We start from the raw sequence: 5,915 nt of genomic DNA, 5'->3' as shown, positions 1-5,915 counted from the left end.
CAGAGGAAAATTCTTGAGTGATTTTATTGGGTTGGCTAAATAGAGTTTTTGTTTCAACTTTTGAATTACTTATTTCAATTTTACAGTACACTCATTAGTCATTAAACACCAACATTATTTTATTTTACTAGCTATATATTAACTTTGCTTCTTAAGATTGGCACTCGCATATATGATACAAATATAAATATCATTTTATCTTTATGTATAGTTATCTGAGACATGTACGAACAAGAACAATAAAAAAATTTATCTAAAAAAAGAATATTTTATCTATAAAACTGTCAAAATAGTTAGAAGATCAAAATAAAATATATAATCATTTTTACATGTTTTCTTTACAAATTACAGAGAAGTTTACTGGTAAGAATTTTAACAAAATTAACTGCTCTAGATAAATATAAGGTTTATTGGTAAAGTATAAAAACAGTACATAACAATAAAAGGCAACATATAATAATAACTATAGCTGCCCTGTACAGCGGCCAACCTTCTCCATAATATTTTTGTCCAGAGCTGGGGCTACATCTTTCTTCCTGAAACAAACATTTTAATCTTGGTAAAGAAAGTCACAATTTTAAAATACTCGGGGGTACCAAATTATGCGGGTTGATGTAGTTGGTAGTTTCAAATAAAAAGGTCTTATTTTACAATAAATTACCATAGGTACCCTTAACTAAAAGTTTTTAACTGGTTTATTCCGCCTACAAACGTGCGACACAAACTCAAGCTTTAAGGGGCTTTCATTGCTTGTTAAAGACACATGTTAACCTCTTGCCACATTACCAAGAGTTATTCTTCTTGCTAGAAGAATAACTCTTGTTAATGTGGCAAGAGGTAGATATCTTCCTGAGGAGGATCTTATTGGGAAGCTACATGCTTTTATCGGACGCCTGAACTTGTAACTTCAAGAAATCAACTGTATGGGGTGCGCAATAATTTTATTTTTGGATGAAGTGCTTTATGGTCTTGGCCTGCCCTTGTTAACAGTTTTAACAGGATCAGCAACAGGTAAATTAAACCTTTTATATTTTGTCTAGGCCTATATTTCCCTGATCAAGTTAGTGCAAAGAAGTTTTTGTTGAATAATAGTTGTAAAGGTTTTAATTTCCTGAATTGAAATAAGTAGGCCTACCTGGGGACCGAGCCATGGCGTAGTTTATTTTGATTGTAAAAGCAATATACAGGAATGGATGCTTTAGAAGAATTTGAAATTTAAAAAACAATCAAAATTCAAGCTAACACATTATTAAACGACAAAATCAGTTTACAGTCTAACACTTTGTATGATACTCTAATAAAAAAACAAGATCAGCTGATGAACAAGGAGCCGAGCTGTACAAAGTCCACCGCCCAACCATCTTCCGCATCGCAGTCATGACCCTCATCTGCAACTGTGCGCACGAGGTTGGGGTTGGACATTGTAAGTTTTTGTCAGTAAGCCTACTCGTTTTGTTCATAAAACGTCTATGACTGTAAATAGTACATGTCCGTGTTTCGCATTTAAACTCTTGATGACCCTTTCGAAGTTACAGTGTTAAATGTTCTTGTACAAGATCTCATGATGAGGACTTAAGTCCTTAAAACCCGTAATCCATAAGGACTAAACAGGATCAATCTGGCAGTACTGAGGCAAATGATACCTTTTATAGTTGGTTCATTGATCTTGAGACAAAACAACTCAAATATGAAAATGAATATTATGTTATTGATATATTTTAACGTAAACAGTAGGGCAATTACAATGTTGGTCATAATTTTTTTTTATACAGTAGGCCAACATTTGGTGGCTTTTGTTCATAAATTCGGACTACTTAACAACTGTTTGGATTAGGCGGTATAGTTCATCTTCCCGTTGCGAAGCACGGGCACAGAAGCTAGTAAATTATTAAGTGATTTAATAAATAACTCTATATATAATATTTATAATAAACTATACCTTCAAAAACCTGGCTGTTTAACGGATGATATGGCAGACATACACTTATCTCACTAGGTGCTCTTCCTTAAGTTCTTCTACGGAGTACAGCGGCCTATAATTAGTATTCCTTTCAGCGCCTTCTGAAGGAGGGTGCATCCATCTCCTGCAAATGAGTAGGCAGTTATGAATTGTAGTTAATAGTAGAACGAGGATAGCTATTCTAGGTATGTTTGAGACGACAGCAGGAAAAGTCTATATTTTGTGCTCTTCTGGTATAGTACTCCTGCACCCCAGTGGCGGATCCAGAGGGGGGGGGGGCAGTCGCAGTTTGGAAATATATGTCATATATTTTTGACTGCATTTAATACAGTAGTGCATACAAATTGCGTAAAATAATTTGTCACACTAACTTAGGACAAAGAAATGGTATAAAACTGCCATTTTTGAAGACTTAGTTTAAACAAATTTTTGGGGAGGGAGGGGGTACCCCCGAACCTCTCAGACACCCTGGTCCCCCCCCCCTTGTGACTGTTCTAAATCCACCACTGCCTGCATGTCATCTTTTCTAGGGTCAGGATATCAAGCACTACGCCGTGAGTACCCTTAAGCTACATTTCCATTCCTACAAGTCGCAGGCACAAGTCGAGGCACATGTCGTGACCATGACGAGGCACATGTCGCACGTAGTTTGTCATGCCGTTTCCATTCCAGGCACAAGTCCCGCCACTACAACTGGTAGACAAGGCAGTGTTCTCTTTTATTGTGATGTGGTGAGGTTCGGTGGCTGATTTTGATTATATTGTGTTCTACAAATCACCATGGATGACATAACAGCCTCTGCTTTTTTATTTATGGCTGGTGCATACAATGAACTTAGAAGAAAACTACCTAGATAGTGGATAAGAAGTTTTTTGGCTAAAAGAGCATTGGAAGGTGCATTTAATCAATTGATGAGAGATTTGCGCATACAAAGTGGCTTCGAAAATTTCCTCCAACGGACTCAACGAAATTTGAGGTTATGATTACCTGTCATTTATGAGCATGCGGTAGTTTGGAGGACCTGCTGCATGCACGAGTTGCAGGCACATGTGCCCGCGGCCCGGGCACATGTTTTGTCGCACAGTCAGCGGGCACAAATTTGTGCCGCGACTTGAGCCAGGATGTTTCCATTCCTACAAATTTGGAGATTTGTGCCGACACAAATTTGCAGGAATGGAAACTATACCCCTACCATGTAGCCAATTAGGTAGTATACTTCAATTTAGGATGAATCTAATTCAAGCTGGTAGTAGAAGTGAGATAAATTAAAAGACAAGGTAGGCCAAATACATATATATTTTATGGTTCTCAAATTACACCAAATACACTTTCCAAATAAAATCCATTATGGTCTTATTACTCCCAAATCTTTTACTAAATAATAAAATAGTGGAAAGATCTTACTTTAATCAGAGACACTGGTTTAATGGTCAGAACTGGCACTAGCAGATACCATGCAAAGCAACTAGAAGTGGTGCAAAAGCTACTGGACCAATCATAAGAACAGTGTTGCCAGATTCGCCGGCGAAAATTATCGTACAAGCAGGCAAAAATTATCGTTTTTGGGGCAAAATTATCGTACACACAATTTTATTTTATAATAATATTATTATAATGTAAAACAAGCAAGTCGATGATGGAATGGCCGAAATTTTACTCTATTTGTCTCTGCCACCCACCGTTTTTGCTCTACTAGCCTACCACTGAGCTAGAAAAATGAAAAATATAAATTCTACCGGAGGCAGCACACTATCACACACACACGCGGAATCTGCATCTCTGCTAGAAAAAAATTGAAACGCTGTAAAATGATGGCATTTTCGGTCTCAACTGGAAAAATCAACCAGCTCATTGCTTTATTTCATTCCCCTACTGCCAATGTAATGAGTACAATAATTAATTGAAGGTACAACGTAATCTACCTCTAGTACAAATGGCGGCCAACTTCTCTCAAAATTCTCCTATAAACACTTAAGTTGGTAGCCAATGGGCCCTCTCTAACACAGCTGATCCAGCTGATGCCTTTGCAAGGTTGCCAGATCGAACAGCAACGAAGTGATGTTACCGTTTTTCCATATATTAAAAGTGGGAAACGTGTTTAAATGTATAATAATCAATATGAAATAGTTTATTTTCCAGCCCCCAAAAAATAATCGTACATTATGACAAAAAATCGTACACAACGTCAAAATTATCGTACAATTTTTCAAAATTATTTTTTATGGGGAAGGAGCAAAATAATCGTACAAATACGATAATTATCGTACACCTGGCAACACTGCATAAGAAGGTGAACAAGAAGTCAACCTCAATATCAATGTGGTTGATTTCTGTCTGAAAACATCACACAAACCCAATAAAAACTATTCTCTACAAATTCTAATAATTAAAAGTGGATTTAAGATCCTTACAACTCCTTGTGAAAATGTGCTTCTCCTAGAACAAAACTCGACAGGTCTGTATAAACTTTACTTGTTTTCTTTTCTTGTAAAAAGCATTAAAAATTGATTTGAAAACTATTATTTACTTTACATCTTTTCCCAAAAATGATTACTACAAATGCTATATACAATAAATCTCCTAAAATCTTATTACTAAACAATATTAAAACTACTTACAATTTCTACAGCAACCACATTTTAGATGACCATTTTTCCAGTGAACTTAACTGACAATTGACAAAACTTGAAATGGGTTATCAATCACCACTACCAACCCTACAAACTAAAACTTTTAAACTGCTGGACACTCTTTCTTAATCTTAGTCTAGCCAATGGTTAAATAATATGATTTTGTTATTTGTTGATTTCAAATTATACTAACTACCATCGGTACAGAATGTAGCTTAAGATCCTTTAAGATTGGCCGGCAATGATCCAAATGCCGAACAACTGTAATAATCCTAAAGGTTCTGGACAGCATCGTTGTATCATCTGCAAATAATAATGTTTTCCCATTCAGATTAAGGCAGGATTTTGTATAGGTTAGGCCTAACTTATACCCTTAACCTCATTGACGGGTAGGGCAGTCAAAAAGCCGAGTAGGCTAAGTTTGGGAAGATTTCATTAGCTTAGTGTAGCCTAATGTTTTTAATATCATAAAATAAAAATGTCTTAAAATATTATTAGACTAGCCTAGGCTAAGTTAATCATGGGGTTACAGCTCTTTTGCTTGATGCATTGAAATGGATTTGATGAAGTAGAACTACATATTACAACAAGTACTATTACCCCTGATCTATTTAACTGAACAACTATACTTATTATTTATTTTAACGTCTGTGATAGAGCCTATATATTTGATAGGCTATGCATAAAAAATGTGACTGTGATAATAGGCCTATATCGCTATTGATCAAGTAGCCTATATACCGTGAGTTAATGTGTCTCAGACAAAGTAGTAACTACTAAGATTAAGAACAAGACAACATGGCGACATCTAGTTACACACCTTGCTAGACTTGAAGTGACGATCATCAAGACGGAAAACTCCTTGACCGATCGGCAGCCAATCAGGGAGCTCCACGCCGATGTAGGCAGTGCAGCCACCCAGTAACTTAATCTGTTTCCGGTTACTAATAATCTAATATGATCCTATTGCTACTATATTACACTCGCCACCATTTAGATTAGGCCCACACTACTGATGTAAGACCACAAATAACATACTCTTCCAACATAAAACTTTCTCTTCATAATAATTTCTTTTTTTTTCATTTTTATTAATTAAACCTTGATTCCAACTTAAAATTTCTTCTCATAAAACTAAAATAAACTCTTCTCACTTCTGCCTGAATAGCTTAAAGGTCTAGCTTTTCAGGCTTTTGTATTGTCCTTTTTGACCTTCTAAGATTGGGCGGGCTGCACTGCACTACCGCAGGTGAGTCTTCATGTCTTGGCTGGACCGCTGCAGTCTCAGAGTCCTTCAATGGAGATTGCCGCCTGGGCGAAACTTG

At 36.3% G+C, this 5,915-nt stretch overlaps 1 long non-coding RNA gene across 4 annotated transcripts; it reads right to left on the bottom strand.

Annotated features, from left to right (window-relative positions):
• Positions 1 to 386: 386 nt before the first annotated feature.
• Positions 387 to 5,578, bottom strand: LOC129004742 (uncharacterized). Of its 4 annotated transcripts, none has more exons than XR_008491759.1 (3): positions 5,411 to 5,578; positions 1,940 to 2,084; positions 387 to 536 (listed from the first exon to the last, which is right to left on the bottom strand). It is a non-coding gene; the product is annotated as an uncharacterized LOC129004742 (long non-coding RNA). The 4 variants fall into 4 exon arrangements; XR_008491758.1 differs by lacking the exon at positions 5,411 to 5,578 and adding an exon at positions 4,579 to 4,760; XR_008491760.1 differs by lacking the exon at positions 5,411 to 5,578 and adding an exon at positions 3,365 to 3,383.
• Between the last annotated feature and the right edge of the window lie 337 nt (positions 5,579 to 5,915).

Source organism: Macrosteles quadrilineatus, unplaced genomic scaffold (assembly GCF_028750875.1).
Source record: "Macrosteles quadrilineatus isolate MER2022 unplaced genomic scaffold, UCM_ALF_1.0 Scaffold_11__1_contigs__length_5352618, whole genome shotgun sequence".
Lineage (NCBI taxonomy): Eukaryota > Metazoa > Arthropoda > Insecta > Hemiptera > Cicadellidae > Macrosteles > Macrosteles quadrilineatus.
Note: the sequence above shows the minus strand (reverse complement) of the source record. Positions and strands in the feature narration are given on the sequence as shown.